Here is a 20,531-nt window from a genome sequence, read left to right on the forward strand (position 1 = left end):
TCACGTACCACCCCACCAACCTCCGGATCCAACGCATAATCCTCCGACACTTCCGCCATCCACCACCAAAGACATCTTTCCCTCCCCACCCTTATCTGCTTTCCGAAGGGACAACTCTCTCCGTGACTCCCCTGTCCGCTCCACACTCCCCTCCAGCCCCACCACACCCGGCACTTTTCCCTGCCACCACAGGAAGTGCTACACCTGCCCCCATACCTCCTCCCTCACCCCCATCCCAGGCCCCAAGAAGACTTTCCACATCTAGCAGATGTTCACCTGCACATCTGCCAATGTGGTATACTGCATCCGCTGTTCCCGTTGTGGCCTCCTCTACATCGGGGAAACCAAGCAGAGGCTCGGGGACCGCTTTGCAGAACACCTACGCTCGGTTCGCAATAAACAACTGCACCTCCCAGTCACGAACCATTTCAACTCCCCCTCCCATTCCTCAGACGACATGTCCATCCTGGGCCTCCTGCAGTGCCACAACGATGCCACCCGAAGGTTGCAGGAACAGCAACTCATATTCCGCTTGGGAACCCTGCAGCCCAATGGTATCAATGTGGATTTCGCAAGCTTCAAAATCTCCCCTCCCCCTACCGCATCCCAAAACCAGCCCAGCTCATCCCCGCCTCCCTAACCTGTTCTTCCTCCCACCTAAAGCCGCACCCCCATCTCCTACCTACTAATCTCATGCTGCCCCCTTGACCTGTCCGTCCTCCCTGGACTGACCTATCCCCTCCCTAACTCCCCACCTACACTCACCTTTACTGGCTCCATCCCCGCCTCTTCGACCTGTCTGTTTCCTCTCCACCTATCCTCTCCTCTATCCATCTTCTATCCGCCTCCCCCTCTCTCCCTATTTATTTCAGAACCCCCTTCCCTTCCCCCATTTCTGATGAAGGGTCTAGGCCCGAAACGTCAACCTTTCTGCTCCTATGATGCTGCTTGGCCTGCTGTGTTCATCCAGCTCTGCACCTTCTTGTCTCGGATTCTCCAGCATCTGCAGTTCCTATTATCTCTAGCAAATTTGTCAAACAAGATTTCCCTTTCACAAAGCCGTGTTGACTCTATCTATTCTGTAAAACTTTTCAAAATGCCCTGTTATTTCTTCCTTAATAATGGTCCCTTGTATTTTCCCAATGACATATGTTAGGCTGACTGGCTTATGGTATCCTATCTCTGTCTCCTTCCCTTCTTAAACAGGCATGACACATCAGTAGTTTTCCATTTGGTTGGAATCTTCCCAGAATTCAGTGAGTTCTGAAATATTTTAACAAATAAGTCCACTATCTATGTAGCCACTTCCTTTAAAAACATGGGATGCAGGCCAACAGGTCCTGCCAAATTGTCTGCCTTCAGTCCCATTATTTTGCCAAAATTTTGTCCTTTATGATAGAGACTGTTACAAGATCTTTCCTCCCATTAGCATATTGGTTATTTATTATCTTTGGGTTGTTTATAGTATCTTCTGCTGCAAATATTGGGTCAAATGATCTACCATTCCCCTGTTCTCTGTTATTAATTCTGCAGTTGCATTCTCCGACAGTCCCAGTCTTACTTTAGCTACTCTCTTTCTTTTTATATACCCATGGAAACTGACCCAGCTAGCTCAGAGCTGGTTCCTAGGTGAACAGAACCCCTAACACTCCTGTTTATATCTGTCAGCCAGGACTCCTTGGCAGGTTAAAAGCCCCAATCAGGGAACTCCTATTCTATGAGATCCACCTGGATGATCTCGTTCCAATAAGTACAGGGGAGAAAATGGGAATATGGTATTGAGTTAAAGGAGCAGCCGTAATCATATTGAATAGTGGAGCAGGCTGAAAAGCTCAATCCGAATGGATTACTCCTGCTCACACTTTCTATGTATCTACCTTCGTTTTAATGTTTCTTGCCAATTTATTTTCATACTCAATTTTATCCCTTTGTTAGCCTTTTAGTCATCTGCTCTATATTACAACAGAGACTAAACATCAAAGCTATTTCATTCACTTTTAAGCACTTTGTAGTGTCCTGAGCTCTTGAATATTGTTGGATAAACAAATACCCATTCCTTGAAATGATGTGAATTGTAGTCTTTAGCACTTCAACGGTTGCACTAGAAAGATGTCATCATTCTGTGGAAATGAAAGGATACCTGAAACAATTTTACATGCAATTTATTTTTCCTGTTTTTGTAATTTGGTGTCCATGTTGTGAGTGAGAATAGGGATACAAAAATATCTTTGTAGCAAATTAAAATCCAGAACATGCAACATACAAGGTTCACAACAGTATTTCTAGTAATCTCTGAAGGCAATGGTTAACGCAACAGGCCTTACACGCAGAATCTTAATAGATGCACACAGGAGGTAGGTTTTAATGAGTGAAGTGACATACAACAAGTAAGAGAAAAATATATCAAGAATATATCCTGCTGTTGAAGACGATTTTTGTAAAGATAAGCAATACATGGGTTGTTGAGGCTATGGAATCAGCTAGCAGTTCAAGCCTAGGCACCCATCAATCGAAGACCACATCAATTGAATTTTTATTGCCATCAAAGATGTCCTACAATCTACCCTCTCCTGCGATCAATAAAATTGATCTGTACCTCTCGGAGGTTGTGCATTGGGAATGGAACATGTTAATACCTCTCATGATTACAAGATATCAGCGGTATTCTTTTGGCTAAAAGGAGCCAACCATGATTCTGTATCCTTATAACTGTGTGTGGCAAGATGCCCAGTGCTATCTCATGCATTTGTATGAAGTCACGAATTTACAAACCGTGGGGTCTTCTTGTGCCTGAAGCTGAGCAGCTGCCTCTTCTTTGGTAGTCCTCTGAGTGCCAAAGTCTTTAGGGATTTCTTCCTCAACCAGCTGCAGAGATCTGGCACTGAAGTGCTCAGCAGCAGGTTCTACCAACTCTAATCTAGCTAAGCTTCCCACCGAAGTGTCAGTTTCTCAGCTGGTGGGCAATGCAGGAGCTAGACTTGCCGATGTTTCCTCGAAAGCCTGTGTTCTCTTCCTCAGACATGGATGTGTTGAGGTACCATCTACTTGATTACAGGCTGTCAACATCTCATTGGTACCTGCATGAGAAAAAACAGAAAATGCTTCATGGCCAAGGAGGTAAAGGTTCTAATAATACATTCACAGTGGAGGTAATAGAAGAGTAGCATGACAATACTTCTTACCTGGTTGCTAGGTCATGGGCATTTCAGCATCTCCACAGAGCCAGGTTCTATCCTCCTGGCAAGGGACAGGATCCTATCCTTGTAGATGATGAGAGGCTGAATGTCAGACACCTACCATCCATCCTAGCCTGTTATTTTCTCCTGTAGTGTAAGAAAGGGAGAGACTGACTGAGTTGAAAGTGGGTGAAAGTGGTGGCGCAGATGGGTGAAAGTGAGGTGTCATGAGCGAGTGAGGGAAAACACAGCAGAGGCCATGCAGGGTTAGCAGGGTAGGGTGGGTTGGGGTGGGAGACGGCAACTGAGGAAAGATGTTGCAGACAATAGTGAAGGTGGTAGAGCGTGAGCCTTGGCGGGAGGTGTGTGCAGTAGCAAACTGTCTAAGTGTGAAGTAACAGAGAAAAGATGGTGGCACTCATCCTGGTGGACTGGAGGTCTTGGAACTTCATTGGCACTGCTCGACATTTCAACAGATCGTGGAAACTATATTGAGCTGGAGGGGGTGGTGGAGTGCTGGGGAAGAAAGGGTGCTAATCGTGCAGATTAAGTGATCAGAATATGAGAATGGCAGAACAATGGTGTGTCTAACTGCCAGACTGGTTCCACTGGAGTGGAGGGAGGGGAGAGAGGACATGGTGACAGAGAATGTAACAAGCAAAGCTAAAAGAAAGGGAAGAAATGGGAGTGAATTCACAATCTGAAGGTGTTGAATTCAATTTTAAGTCCAGAAGGTTATCAAGTTCTTAGTCTGAAGATGAGATGTTGTTCCTCCAGTTTGTGCTGTGATTCACTGGAACTTTGCAGCATGCTGAGGACAGGCAAGTGGGCATGCAAGCAGGGTGCTGCGTTAAAAGGACTGGCTACGGGGATGTTGGGGTCATGCTTGTGCAAGGGCCGGAGGTGTTCTGCAATGTGGATATTCTGATTGGTGTTGAATAAAAACGGAATCAATTTGCAATTAGAGAAGAACAGCTCTATGTCTTCCTAAATCTTCCATCTTCTGAGCAAAATGGTTCCTTTCAGAAACATTGTGTAAATAAAGTGCTGCTTTTTTACTGGAGAAGCAGTTCACTCCCACAACTTCAACCAATTCTATGAAGTAAAACAAATAGATTTCCATTGAAAGCAGCTCATTCATTAACTTACACGTAATGAAGGACATTTTATTGCACAGGGTCATCACAAAGAGCAAGGTGAATAATTTACCTACTTTTTGCCAAATGAAAACTTGTTGTGCCTTCAAAGTGAGCTTTCTAAAATGTTCTGATTTTTAACAGTGGTTTGATCTGCTTGGTGGAATATATCCTTTGATTTTACACATACATATGCAATACAACATCAAACTGACAACAGGAACATGTGTCCTCTCAAACACTGAATGTTCCACTTTTTTGGGTGATGCTTTGCACACTGTCTAGCTACTGAACATCGCCAACCCGCCTTCATGAAGGACAAATATCTCAAAGACATGGATGAGTTATGCTTTCAGCAGCAGATCAAGTGGATCAGGAACAGAAAAAGATAAAGTTTTGGAGATAGAAATAAGTTGTGTCGGTGATGGTGGGAAAATGGAGCAAGAGACTGAGCTCAGGGTCAAATAGAACACCAAAGTGTAAACAGTCTGATTCAGACTCAGACAATGCCAAGGAAGAGAGATTGAGTTATTGGCTAGAGAACAAAATTTATTTCAGAGATCCAACTGAATGGTTTCTAAATTATTCCAAATAAGTGTCATATGGGATTTGAAATATTAAGTCTGTTTCTCTCACCAATGGATGTTGCCAGACCTGCTGAGTTTCTCCAGCACCTTCTGTTTTATATTTTATATTCATCCTTGTGTTTGTCCATAAAACCCAGTTCCAGGTGATGTCCATAAGACCGTAAGACATAGGAGCAGAAATTAGGCCATTCAGCCCATCAAATCTGCTCCACCATTCAATCATGTCTGATAGGTTTCTCAACCCCATTGTCCTGCTTTCTCCCCATAACCCTTGATCCTCTTGACAACCAAGAAGCTATCTATCTCCAACTTAAATATACTCAATGACCTGGCCTCCACAGCCTTCTGTGGCAGTGAATTCCAAAGATTCACCACTCTCTGGCTGAAGAAGTTTCTCTTTATCTCCATTCTAAAGGGTCTTCCCTTTACTCTAAGGCTGTGCCCTTGGGTCACAGTCTTTCCTGCCAATGGAAACGTCTTCCCAACATCCACTCTGCCCAGGCTGTTCAGTATTCTGTAAGTTTCAATTGGATGCCCCCTCATCCTTCTAACCTCCATTGATTTTAGACCCAGAGTCCTCAAATGTTCCTCATATGTTAAGCTTTTCATTCCTGGGATCATTTTCATGAACCTCCTCAGGACCCGCTCCAGGGCCAGTGCATCTTTCCTGAGGTATGGGGCCCAAAATTGCTCACAATAGTCTAAATATGGTCTGACCAGAGCTTTACAAAGCCTCAAAAGTGCATCCCTGCTTTTATATTCTAGTCCTCTCGAAATAAGTGCCAACATTGTGTTTACCTTCTTAATTAGCAACTCAACCTGCAAGTTTACCTTAAGAGAATCCTGGACTAGGACTCCAAAGTCCCTTTGCACTTCAGATTTCTGAATTTTCTCCCCATTTAGAAAATAGTCTATGCCTCTATTCTTCCTACCAAAGTGCATGACCTCACACTTTCCCACATTGTATTCCATCTGCTGCTTCTTTGCCACTCTCCTAACCTGTCTAAATCCTTCCGCAGCCTCCCTGCCTCCTCAATACTACCTGTCCCTCTACCTATCCTTGTATCATCTGCAAACTTAGCCAGAATGCCCTCAGTTCCTTCATCTTGATCATTAATGTATAAAGTGAAAAGTTGTGGTCCCAACACGGACCCTTGTGGAACGCCACTTGCTACCGGCTGCCATCCCTTTTATTCCCACTCTCTGCTTTCTGCCAGACAGCTAATCTTCTATTCATGCTAATACCTTGACTCTAACACCATGGGCCCTTATCTTACTCAGCAATGCCCTGTGCGGCACCTTGTCAAAGGCCTTCTGGAAGTCCAGGTAGATAATATCCATTAGCTCTCCTCATATAACTGTCACGTATGTTAAATAACTTCTTTAAGTAATTTTTGAACTGAAGTTTTCTTTAAACAAAAGTCAAAAAATATGGACATGATTTTCTGCATGATAGGTAACACTGAGCTTTCATTGGTGATTTATAGAACAAAATCTAAATAAACTTGATTTATTACCTATCAGCTTCAGGATTACCAACAGAATTATTTAAACCATCAGGTTGCATGATGGATCAATAGAATACACAATGCAGATCCAAACAGAGTTTGAGGTCCCCAGATCCAAACTTGGCAGTTATCTGATTGAAAAAAGAACTTTGCTAAATAAGATATAATGATTTATATGACAACAGGTTACCTTAAAATATGTACAATCTACATCATACTTTATACAAATAAGCAAGATTTTTTTTAGTTGGTGGTAACTTTTGTCCTTTTCACTCAACAAAACATTTTTAAAGTGCTTAATATTGTTTGGCAGAGAACAATGTAGAAGTATAAAATGTAAGCAATACAATAATATTCTATAATGGAAATAAATAGAAAAAAGTTGTCAAGGACATTAACCTTATATAAATAACCTTGATGAATTTAGTCTCCCATCCCTCTGCAGTATATTTGCAAATCATCTGGAGTTTAAACCTTTGTCATCCTCCAAAATATGCATGATTTCAGCATTCCAGAACAATTTGAAGAATTATTGACTGTTTAGAGTACATTAACCAGAGGTTATATCGGCTGTTATACAGTACACTAGTGAAATGTCTTTAAATATTAATAGACTAAATGAGCGCAGTTACTGTGGAGCTGTTCACTTTCCATCTCAAGCACACACGTGAGAAATGAATTTTCCAATTTCCCCATGTAATCTTGCATTAGCTTTCAAAAGAAATCTTATTTTGTACTTAATTAACTCTTTGGTTGAATTTGTGAAGAAAAAAATCAGAATTAACGTTTCGGGTCCGGTGACCCTTCCTCAAAGGGTCACCAGACCCGAACTGTTAACTCTGATTTTTTCTTCACAGATGCTGTCAGACCTGCTGAGCTTTTCCAGCAACATTTTTTTTGTTCCTGATTTACAGCATCCACAGTTCTTTTATTAACTCTTTAGTTGCCCTTGCAGAGAAAGAGAAAATGTGCACTTTTGCATCTGTATTTGATTACAAATGTATCACAGCCAGTGAAATACTTTTGGAATTGTAATCACTGTTAAAATGTAGGGAAAGCAAGGGCAGCATGAGTTAAATAACCAGATGATTTGGTTTTGCTGCCAAGGATTGAGAGATTATCTTCATCAAAACCATGGGAAAACCCCTCTGAAAAATATCAGTGGTTTCAGATCTTCAATGTTCACCTGAAAGGGTAGATAAAGCTTTGGGCTAGCATAACATCTGAAAAATGACACCCACCCCCTCACCTCAACTGTGCAGCACTCAACCAGTACTGTAGTTAAGTGTCTCAATGAGTTAAGAAAGAACCATAGAACCCCTACAGTGTGGAAACAGGCCCTTCGGCCCAACAAGTCCACACCAAATTTCAGAGCATCCCACCCAGACACATCCCACATAATCTACACATCCCTGAACATTACGGGCAATTTAGCATAGCCAATCCACTTAACCTGCACATCTTTGGACTGTGGGAGGAAACCCACGCAGACACGGGGAGAATGTGCAATCTCCACGCAGACAGTCGCCCGAGGCTGGGATCGAACCTGGGTCCCTGGCGCTGTGAGACAGCAGTGCTAACCACTGAGCCACCGTGCTGCCCTATGTTTTGTTATTTTTCCCTCTCACAGGCAACTTAATTGACAGAAGAGCCTGTTGTGTGGGAAAGCTGCAGCATTACGCTGTGGCTGGGCAAATAGGCCAGTTATATGATCAAATTTCCTGGCAGAGTCTTCAGACTCAGAAGGGGAAGTGTCACTAATGAGCCAAGTCCATCCTCTACTTGCCAATTCCAGATGGTCACAACTTTGACCAAATAAATGAATTGATCATTCCGGCCACTGTGCTGTGTTCTGCCTGTTGGTCATAATGAAGTTCAAAAATGATGGAACCATATGAGGCTGGTTCTTAACTCTAAAAAGCAGGTTGAATCCAATAAATGAGAAAACAGGAGCTTGATCCACCTCTAGCTCTCTGATGCACTGTTTAATGGAGGTGAGAAGAGGATTGGGTAATTACTCTGCTTGTAGGAGGTGGGTCACTTAAATATTATCATGGGACTGCCTGTCTTCATTTTAACATTTACTTAATGTATGCCAGTTGGATTTCCCAAGACTTAAGAAACTAGGCATGTGAAATGAGACATGAACATTTGACTCCATGAGGTAGGTGCCCTTACAGTACTGCTTGTGGGCCAAGAGAAGCAGAAGTGTTTCCTCCAAAGCTGTCCATTCCAGCATTTTGTCTGCTGTTCCCTCTCCACACCTTGATCACCATCAATGATCATCACCACACTACCCCTTGGTCACGATCGTAATACCCATGGCTCTGACAAAACAATGTAATAACATCCCCAACCACATGATCAGGATATCCTGAACCCTAACCAAAACAACAGCACCGTACACATTATCTTAACCCAATAGCTCGATGACATCTATTTTGCGTATTTGCCCAGCCAGAGTGTAATGCTGCAGCTTTCCCACACAACAGGCTCTTCTGTCAATTCAGTTGCCTGTGAGAGGGAAAAACAACAAAACAAAAATCGTAGAAACCCAGCAGTTCCTTTGCAGGAAACCATTTTTCTCAACCTAAATACGGAAGATCGAACCCAAAACCAAATGGAATGTGCCCAGACTGAATTCCAAAGCAAGTGACCTATCTGAGTAAACAAAACTGCACCTTGCTTGAAATAAATGACTTGTTTCAACATTTGAAGAAATGTAAATGAATGATCATTCTACGGGGGAGGCGATAGCCTAGTGGTATTATTGCTGGATTGTTAATCTAGAGACCCAGACAACATTCTTGGGACGTGGGTTCAAGTCCTGCCATGGCAGATGGTGGAATTTAAATTCAATAAAATATCTGGAATCAACAGTCTAATGGTGACCATGAATCCATTGTCGATTGTTGGAAAAACCCATCTGGTTCTCTAATGTCCTTCAGGGGAAAGAAATCTGCCACCCCCCATCCTTACCTGGTCTGGCCTACATGTGACTCCAAGCCCACAGCAATGTGGTTGACTCTTAACTACCCTCTGGCCAATTGGGGATGGGCAATAAATGCTGCCTAGCCAGCGACACCCTCATCCCGTGAATGAATAAAGAAAAAAAAATTTGAGACATAAGGGAACGAAGAGAAACTAGGACAAATAAGGTGTTGGGTAGGCAGAACTTGATATAAGCAGCAATTATCCATGAACTGAAGGTTGCAGAGAGTGGGAGATGGTAGGTTGGCCTTGAAGCAAGTCAATGTTAAAGGGCAGGGAGTGAATCATGTCAGGATGGATTTGAGAAATGAAGGTATTGTTAAAGATCTTGTGACTCTGACTGGATAGGTTGGAGTGGTACAAAATGAGGGTAGTTCAACCATGCTAGACAATGGAGTTGAGGTACTGGAGGAGGAAAAATGTGATCACGCTTACCAAAGGTTGTAAAGAGGTTGGGAAAGGAGAGAAGGGAGAAAGCACCATTATCATCACTTTTAACTGAAATGCATTCAGGTATTCTGATGTTGTGCTTCAAATCCATTCAACTGAATCAATTTGTGATCTCTGAGTGATGCATCTGATTGGTAACTTTAAATTTGGAACATCATTTGCATCTGATTGGCATGCTGCTCATAAAATTGTATCTGGAAAGGGCTGCTGCCCACTTTCATCGTTGCATTTCTGCTGGGCCATCCAAAACTTGTTTAAAAGTGGATGTATGTACTCTTTCTGAGAGATTATTGTCTAACACCACTGCAAATTGCTAGTGATTACAATTGAATCACACAGCAGCCTATAACATGCTATGACATCTCCTTCAAATGCTAGTAGAAAAGTCAAAGGTTCTCTACCCAAATGGCTGGCTGTAAAGAGCTGGCTCAGTTTGTGAGGAGTATAAGTCACTTCTAACTGCAAGACATAGAAAGGCACTCTCTCTCCTGCTTCTTATCGGCTCTTGTCTACAAAGCTGCCATATCAGATGATACATGGCTCTGCCTTTTCTAAAAGCAGACCTCTATGGATTACCAGATTGTGTAAAGTGCAACATGTTGTAATGATGATGGAGACAGTGTCCCAGATTTGTCAGGCCACTGAGTCTTTGTTACCAGAGCCTAGAGTAAGCTCTTTGGTCCTCCTGGAGGCTTTTGTTATACTTTAACTGCTTAGGCTTGTTGGGGTTGCAGGTGGATATCATCAGACATGACTACGTTTCTCCCTATACCTCTTGCCATTTGTGTTTCTGCAGGGGTCAGATGGGGAGTGTGATTGGCTGTCACAGGATGTCATGACAACTGCTTGTAAACCTGGTGCTGACTAATGCAATATTGTTCTGGGATTCTACTGACAAAAAACTCCTAGCTCCTCTTCCCTGTTTTAATGATTATGCTCAATAAACCACAATCTGCCACAATCTCAGAGTGCAATCATTTCTACTGAAGGCAACAAAAGAGGAGGCAATGTGTCGTTTAACACTAGAAAAATAGCTAATGATAATCTGTTTTCTGTAATTATGTGCTGTGCACTGGTACATGTAAGTAATGGCCTCTGCAGCACTTCAGAACAATGCAATGGTAGTCAGGCAATGATGTCTTAAACAGCAACTGGCAAAGCATTGACCATCTGGATGATTGGACAATAGATATTATTGTAGGAGACATATGACAATTTGCTTTGAGAAGTGCAGCCTTTCTGAATTCTGGTCCTTGGATCTGGGAATATGCCAGTTGATCAAGGCCTTCTATAAGCAAACATCCTCAACTATGTTCCAATAGGTCCAACCATTCCTCCTCCAGGCTGCTCAGCTCCTGCTATTCCTCTGCCTTCACCCAAATCAAAATGGCAAAAATGTCACCTATCATAAGTTCAGAAATCTTTGTCTGGATACATACTGTAAAATAAAAATGAAAGAACAATTTTCAAGTTTAACTATCCCTTGGAAATAATAAAGGCACAAGAGCACACAGATCCTTGTGATCTGAGGCCCATGTAAATATAGTTTCTAGTGGCTCTCAGAATCCAATTCTGCTGGTTTTTACTTAGCTAGTGATTCTGGGTAGCACTTGCCATGTTAGTGTATTAATATTGCATTGGGGTCATAAGTACTGGACCTAGATTCATATATTTGTAAAGAGGCAACTGCTTCCTTCTTGTGGATGTCCAATATAACTGTAAAACCACTACAGCAGGAAACATAAATTAAGTAACAACATTCAGTAATTTCTTCCATATTCTCTTAACTGTGACCTGCCCCATGTCAACCAAACCATGATAAAATCCAATCATTTGTTTACTGTCTTCTTTTCAACTCTAAGACAACTATCTACTTTTCGCTAATGATAAGAAATCTGTTCAATTACAGCAATGACTCAGCATTAATGGCCCATACTTCAAGCTGCAACCAAACTTCTTTCAGTGCTTCATTAGATGCTGCTGATATGAACTATCATCATAATTATAGCATGCAATGGGAGTTTGTTGCCTGGTGACTGAAAGACGTCACAGCTTGTTTGTGCCTGCATCCCTCATAAGTTGTGAGTCTACCACACAAGTCATCATCAAGTATGAGAGGGATCATACTGGTCTTAATAAATGCAGTTACAAAGAACAATTATAACAAGGTGTGCATCTCAGAGAGTACAATCCCTCTTAAAGGGGATGTTAAATATGCCCAATGACTGCAGGACTCACTCCTCATCTTACTTTTCACAATCCATGTGACTTTTCCCAAGTGATCAATTTACACACCTGAAATTAATTAGTAACCGTCAGGCTTTGATCACAGACAGCATCACAACTGAGGACAATCAGACTGTTGTACAGTTGCACTTTCCAGCCAGGACCACGCGAGCAGCTTTACTGATGGTTAGTTGAGATGGGAAAACATGTGTAATCCCAAATTTTACTCCCAATTTTCACTGAGTTAATTTTTTTCATGGCACAATGATAATAAACTCTTGGAAATTCCACAAAACAAGCAATAAAAAATAAACAACCAATGTTTGAACACTGGTGTAAATCTGCATGAGTCTTTTTTCAAAATCTAAATGGCAAACAATGCTACAGAATTTGCTCTGCCAAGGTATATGCTCTAATGATACTGATGACAAACCTATTATATTACATATCAATTGCAGATGTGCCCAATTTTTACTTGGGCGTAGTAACCCAATGGCTGTGCTATTATACTAGCATCCCAGAAGTTATATTCGGACATGACAATTCAATTGTGGATTTGCACAAAAGTTTCCAGATTGTCTTAAAACCACAAACAAAACAAAAGAATCGACAAGACTGGCAACATCTGTGGAGAAAAACAGCTAAGATTTCAGGTTGAAATGAAGGAGACGTATCAAGTTCTTTGGACATGTAAATGACACATGCCTGTTGCCATCAGATCCTGAAATGAGTCCTGAAACCAAACCTTGTGATCCTAAGGTAGAGACACTTCCAGTGCACCATAAGACCCTTACGTTCTAGGTTGATTATTGGAAATCCAGCACTTCATACAATTAAGCATAATTATTATAAAACAACATTTTGAACAATAAATACAGAATTCCAGAGTACAGAAATCAGATGGACCTAATTAGCAATGACATGAGTATTATATGAAGTTAAAGCCAAGAAAATCTCAGCCTAACCAATCTTGAAAAGTCCTTCACACTAATATTTGAGGGTTGGTGTCCAAGTTGGAAGAATTGCCTTGCAGACCACTCAAGCTACAGACTGGCATAATTATAGTTACAGAAATATATCCATCAGTCAACAGTCTAGACTCAACGATGCTCAATGCTAGATATGTCCTGCCTTATTGGCAGAGTTAGGTCATAATGGTAAATAGTTTAGTGTTGGTAGCTCTAGGAGTCCTCAACTTTGAGTGTAGAAATTGTAAAATATCATGGTTCAATATCAAAAAGATCAAGGAAGTGTCCAATTCAATATATTAACCTCATGTTCAACAGTGTAGAGTTGCATTTAAATAGCACCTGTGGCATAATAAAAATCCCCTCAATACTTCATAGAAGTATCATCGAACACAGTTTAACATTTGAATAACATAAGGGTTAAAGCTGATCAAAGAGGTAGGTTTTAAAGACATGCATTGAAGGAGGAGACAGAGATGGTGAAATGAAGAGATTTAGAGAATATGTTCCAGAGTTTTGGACCTAGCAACTGAAGACACTTCCACTAATGGTGAAACAATTGCTATTAAATCAAAATTGGAGGAGTGTTGGTATCCTGAATAGTTCTTGGCGTGGATAAACTTATCAAAAAAAAACTAGTGAGAGATGCTGAAGGAATATGGAATTTGGGGAAAGAAAGCAAATTAATATTAAAGCAATTGGAGGAAAAAAACAAAATGTAGGAGTTATGGCAACTTTTGAGATTGGTGTGAAATAGGGTAATGGTGATGTTCTGCCAATTCAGCGACAATTTGTATGGAAATAATTTAGATTTAGTTCTAAGGGAAATAGTATCAAAATTTGCAGATGACATGAAGATAGGAAGCCTAGTTAATTCTTCAAAAGATCAAACATGTAGATCGGCAAACAGGCTAAGAAATAGTAGATGGAATTCAATGCCAATAAGTAGAGATGAAAAATTATGTTTGAAGAAAATAAATGACAATATTCTGAGTGGATGTAGGTTTGTGCTTAGAGATAGCAGAAGGATTTAGGCACAAAATAAACATGAAAAACACTGAATAAACATAAGCTTTTATGAATTCAGGTCCCCTAGAAGTGCTTCACAGTCAATGAAATACAGTACTATTCAATAGGCAGCAGCTAAATTACACATAGTAAACTCCAAATATATCAGTGGGACATTGAGCAGACAATCTGCTTTAATAGTTGGTTGAAGAATGAATATTGGTCAATTCATCATTGCTTTTCTTCAAATTAAACCATTGGAACATTTACATCTACCTGAGAAGGCAGATGGAGTCTCATCTATAAGACAGTAGGACAGCACTGTCTCTAGAGTGTCATCCTGGTTTGTATGTTCCAATTTGTAACTCCTGATTCAGAGGTGAGCATTCTACCAACTGAACCATTGCTAACAAATGCACAAAAATCAAAGACAGCACACCTTAGTTGTGAGTCTGTGGATTTCACTTACGATGGTCTTGGTCAAAGCAAAACCTGTGTAAACGATCAAGATTAGACTTAATAGGCAAATGATAGAAAACAGGATAAAGGGACTTGGGAACAAAGCAGATAAAAGTGATTAAAGTTCTTTGTTCAAGTGAAGAGTAAATGTTGACACTGGATGGTTAGAGCAAATAACATATTGCCATTTTATGTATTTCTCTGATGATTTCAGAACGATATCCACCCTCTTAGCTAGGTTCTCAGTTATCAGTGTTATTTAAGATTGGCTTACATCTTTGGTGCTATTTAGACAATAGAAACACTGATATATAAAATTGCTTGATAAAATGCCTTGATCTAACAGGATAGCAAAGGAAAACTACAGAAACTTTACAATTCTGGCCTTCACATCATATAAGAACTCTTGTATCCTATGAAGTATCTGAATGTTTAAATAAGATTAAATACAAACTAATGAGGGAATGCTGAGGTCATTTCATTGGATTGGAGAAAGCTAATAAAACTTTAGAGTCTTCTTAGAATTACATTTGGTTTGATAAGTTGAATAAGACTATTTCCTCTTACTTGTGGAACTAATTGTGGGCATCAATTAATTAAAAATTGTCCCCAGTGGTGTGGAATGATAGATAAGGATGAAGTTTTTATGCAGAGTGCTGTTTGACCTTTCAAAATTAAATAATTGAGGCAGGATAAGATAAAGTACGACAACGAAAGATCTGTAAAGCGAAATAAATTTGCAATTATTCTAGCACAGAGTCAAAAGATCTGCTGTGGGCTGAATGGTCTCCACTTAGGGTGAACATTTCCGTTTAAGTGTATAATTTAAGATATACCCAATCAAATGGTTACACTGCATTTTCTTGAATAAGTTAACTACCTCAGTCTCAGTTCCTTTAGCTGACAGTTTCTAAGTCTGCCAGAAAATAAATAACAATATAGTTGGCTGTATTTTAGTACATAATAAGGACTGACAGATAGTATATTCTCAAGCAGCCTCAAAGAACTACAGGGTAGGGGAACAGAAATATAATTCAATATTCACAGAATGGTACCTTTTTCCTTAGACTATTAATTGTGATAAAGTCATATCTTTCAGCTGTTGTACCTTAATTTAGTAAGAATATCTGGAATGCAAACAGAAATTCGATAAAATATATCAGCTCAAAATCTTGGTTTCTACGGATGAGAAATGTGAGATGGTTACACCCAAGAAAAAAAATCAATTAGCAAATTCAATTGTGGATTACGAATGATTACCACTAAATCTATGAATCAGTTCCAAGAATAACAAAACAGTTGCAACAATTTGGCTCTGTATTGGCATATTGTCTGTAATTGTTACAGCTGTGATATTGTTATTGTCAGTCGCAAACAGTTAATTTATATAAAGTTCAAGAACATGCAGTCCAGAATCAATCTAGTTCCATATTATTCACCTGAAGTGATTTGTACTGCACATCCTGATTGATTTAATTCCGAATTGAATAACATGCAAACCATGTGAAATATGTAACGGAGACTATCAATGTGAGATAGCCACCAAGAAATCCAAGAAAGGATTGAGAAGGAACATTTTTACCAAAATTGTGATGAAAATGTGAAACTCACTACCACAGGGAATGATTAATATGATTTGTAGAGATGTGTTCAAGGGGAAGCTAAACAAGCATTTGAGAGAGAAGTGGTGGAGGGTCATGAGGATAGATTTAAATGGGAGGAGACTCAAATAAACAGTGGTATGGACTGGTTGGGCCAAATAGCTTGTCTTTATGTTGTAAATGTAATCCATGTTCACGTTATCCACAGTAGCACCTTTTTTTTTTGCTTTATTTTATACTCTTAAAATCCATAAAACATCACAAAGCATGATGTGATTCGTAAAATCAATTAACTGATTCCATAATCTGCCCAAAGGACAGACTGTCCTCCTGGTGTTTACTGGCAACCAGCTTTAAGTGAATGAAAGCCAAACCCCGTCACATTCCACAAGATCAGTTAAATGGAATAATTTGAGCATTCTCTCTCTGTGAAAGTGCTTAGACTGTCTGATCCCACAAAACTATGCAGTTTTGCAGTTAAAATAATGAAAACAAACATGTGACTAGTGGTATAGACAGAATTTTAACAGACTTTGATCACAGGTGTAATGATTAAGAAACAGCTTCAGTGTGCTAAATGCCAGAAAATTCGTACTGTTAAATAAAACATATTATGCTTTCAACTTTGTAAGAATTTAAGTAGTGCACATATTGTAAATATTTCCCAGTAAACTTCATTTAAGTGAAAGTACTATCTATGATAGATGTGCTAACTATTCCTTGTATTAATACTTTTGGATTTACAAATGTTTGGTCCAGTCCTGACCACCTACCTCCACTTGAAATTTGTATAATCTTTCAAGCTTGATTCAGCAACTTACCAGCCTAACTTAAATGCTGTTCATGACAGTATATTTGTGCGCAGATGAGACAGCAGAATTTTTTAATATGAAGAAACTTATCTCTCTTTCAGTAAAGGTTTAGAAAGAAGCAGTTAAATTCCTATTGCAACAATGTAAAGTACAGCAGTTGTTAACTACAATGGCAGCCAAAGACAAGTAAAGGATTTCTAATGTACTACTCCTCTTCATTTCAATAGTCAAGCAAACATGTTATTTTAAAACATGCTCACAGTATCACTAGAAACCTAAATATCCACAAACACATCTCCAATATCACAGTAAGTGTCACAAGAGATTTTTTATTCTCTCCAGGGTAAGTTTTCAGAACAAAGCATTCCAAGTATTTGTATCACATTTACATCATTATACCAGAGGCAGCCTTGACTGATGGTAGAATAGCAGAGATTCAGCCGAAGATGAAGGTTTCCCCTCACAACTGGAGGTGCAGTGCTATAGGATACAAATGTACGTCTGATCATGTTAGCTACTACTGGCTGCTCAATTTACTAACTGCGAGGAGACTTATCTTTGTGTCCAACTGTACTGGTCATCTGTAGGTTCTTTGTATTGCATACTTAGAAGACTAAACATGGGAGGGTGGGCAGCCTGAAGACTGGACAATTGAAAAAAGGCACATCTGGATTGGACTCCTCATAAACTGGACTGAGTGGATGAATGAAATTTGAAAAGATTGTGTGACCCACCCAAAATGCCAAGCTGTAAGGGGCAGGTGGGCTTTGGAGATGTATCACTGTGCCTACTGGCCCCATGCACGTTATTTACATCCTAAAGTGAATCATAGAATCCTAACAGTGCAGATAGAGGCCATTTGGCCCATCAAATCTGCATTGACCTTGCAAAGAGCATCCCATCCTATTCCTGTAGCCTCACATTTTGCTGTAGTTAACCCACCTAAGCTGCACACTCCAGATTTTAGCATGGCTGATGCACCTAACCAGCACCTCATCTCACTGTGGGAGGAACGTGGAGCACCCAAAGGAAATCCATGCAGACCATGGGGAGAATGTGCAAACTCTACACAGACAGTCTGATTCCACAAACACTAGTAGGGTCAGTACTGGAAGGCAGAAATGGACATGAATCTAGTAGAATCAATCAGCTGGTTTCACCCATTGCACAAACTCTTACTCTTCCAGGATACTCTGAGGTAGACTGGGAACTCTTCAGGACCAAAAGTGATGGCCTTAGAGCTGTTGTGAGTTTGCATAATAAACAGTGAGAAATAATCCTATCAGAATAGCTATTGTCTTATAGAATGGTTTTGACGCTATTTCAGCATCAACCTTACATGGTGAGTAAATTGCTCAGGCCCTATTTACAATGTTGCCAAAAAGGCCAATCTAATAGTGCAGAGAAATGTAGAAATGGGATTTGCACAGTTTGAAACTCCTCTACTCCCAGCAATTTTTTTTCTTCTGTTGCTATGTGGACCTGTAAGATCTGTGCATAGTAGCAACATTCAGATGGGGTAGTAATGTGTCAGCATGCCAGTCAGTGTACATGGCACTTCCCAGTGGCTGCACAGCTTAGAAGGAACATTGACTCCCAGCTATCCTGCCACAAATCAGTATCCACTGAAGATGCTGAATCACTTGCTGCTAGCATGTTGTGCTTCTTATAGTTTTCCATTTGTTAGCCTGTGCAACACATTCTGCAATGATTCGGGTTCATATTGAGTCATATATCTTGAAATTTATTAACAACTAACTATAAACATTAACATGACATCTCAGACTAACATATACAGTCTGGGTTATATATTTACTTAGATTACTCATACTGCATAGTTGACTGTGGACTGACTCACAGTCTGTTAGCAAGCAGACAAACTGCTGACTGACTGAATGAACAGAGATTTTGATGGAGATCTTTAATGCAAGAGCATTACGTGCCTTGACGTTGTCTAGCTGTCTTTAAGGAGTTCTGAAGAAGGGTCACTGAACCCAAATTTTTAACTCTGATTTCTCTCCACAGGTGCCGCCAGACCTGCTGAGATTTTCCAGCAATTTCTGTTTTTGTTTGTGTTTGTCTTAAAGGTATTGTGCCTTTCTGAGCAATAATGTGACACTCATGAAACAAAACACCAGCTATTTCTATCTAAGCTAAGTAACCATCCTCCTTTTTAAATCCAACTGAAGAGGTTGAATCATTGAGTTCCTAATTGAGTTGGTCCAATTAAATAACGTTTCATTTTTTTAAGAAATAGTTTTCTGTTTCGACTAACTACAAAGGGAAACATGAGGAAGAATGTGGCCAGTATATTGAATCCAAATTTCCAAACTGCTTTCAACCGCTACTTGTTGCATTTGACCTCAGTCCTCCAACAAAAGATCACTGATGTTTTTTAGAGAGACTTGTATTTATTTTCCTTGCTTTAATTTTCCCACATTTCTGATTCAAAAAAGAAGACTTGGGTTTCCAAATGGCCACAGGGTTGGGACTGGTGTGTGTCTCATTGAAAATTGTGTTCCTGGAGATTGTCTCAGGATATTAGCATCTCTGGAACAGTCTGAAATTTTCAGAACACCGGCAGAGGAAGGAATAGGGAGCATAATCACCACCAATTAATGGTCCATTAAGCTCATTTACGAGCATGTTAAGTGACTGGTACTTTTGCAGACACAATTTTTAAAGCTTGTTTTGGCAAACCTATCAGTCTGATACACATTAATGGAGCCAAAGAAGATTTCCTCTTGTGACAGTGAAAGTTATCAGGCCAGCTGGCGATCTGCACATTATTTTAGTTTGGCCCAGCCACTTTCATTTCCAACCATTTCTCCTCCATGGCTTTCTGATGCGAACAATGTAAAGTGACCAGCAATAACAGTCCCACATTTTGGCAGCAGGACCATGAATGCAGTACCTTCTGCTAGTAAACGTCTTGAGCACCAGAATATCACCTGAAGTGTTGGGTTTTCCCACTTCACTGAAGATACAGCATCACTGTTGTCAAAAGCTATAGAAAGCAGCAGATCGCCAGCTGGCCTGATAACTTTCACTGTCACAAGAGGAAATCTTCTTTGGCTCCATTAATGTGTATCAGAGTAAACTGAGTTTATCATCACATGTAGAAACCAACAACGCTTTCTGTACACTTTGTAAGAACATCCTCCATTCCCCATTCAGACCAGGTACAGCAGCAGGAAATTGAAATATGGACATTTTCAAATGATTTCACATTTGCAAAGCAGTGAGGAGCATGCAAAATATATTTGTGTTTAAAATTACAAGGGGGCTGCATGAGTAGATGGGGAGGGCTTGTTCCAGTTTGTAAATGTATCAAGGATGAGAGAGCACAGATTTAAAGTGCAGGGCTGGATGAACACAGCAGGCCAAGCAGCATCATAGGAGCAGAGAGGCTGACGTTTTGGGCCTAGACCCTTCATCAGAAAAGGGGGAGGGGAAGGGGGTTGTGAAATAAATAGGGAGAGAGTGGGAGGCGGATAGAAGAGGGATAGAGGAGAGGATAGGTGGAGAGGAAACAAACAGGTCGAAGAGGCGGGGATGGAGCCAGTAAAGGTGAGTGTAGGTAGGGAGTTAGGAAGGGGATAGGTCAGT

At 40.4% G+C, this 20,531-nt stretch overlaps 1 long non-coding RNA gene across 1 annotated transcript in view; it reads right to left on the reverse strand.

The window, feature by feature from the left end:
• Nucleotides 1–2,178: 2,178 nt before the first annotated feature.
• Nucleotides 2,179–20,531, reverse strand: part of LOC125484444 — a 32,994-nt gene continuing 14,641 nt past the window's right edge. Inside the window, exons 3-4 of the long non-coding RNA XR_007263275.1 lie at nt 3,183–3,323; nt 2,179–3,077 (exon numbers count right to left, since the gene is read on the reverse strand). This is a non-coding gene — a long non-coding RNA (uncharacterized LOC125484444). The remainder of the gene's footprint in view (nt 3,078–3,182; nt 3,324–20,531) is intronic.

The sequence above is a fragment of the Rhincodon typus genome, chromosome 11, assembly GCF_021869965.1.
Source record: "Rhincodon typus isolate 14 chromosome 11, sRhiTyp1.1, whole genome shotgun sequence".
Taxonomy (NCBI): domain Eukaryota; kingdom Metazoa; phylum Chordata; class Chondrichthyes; order Orectolobiformes; family Rhincodontidae; genus Rhincodon; species Rhincodon typus.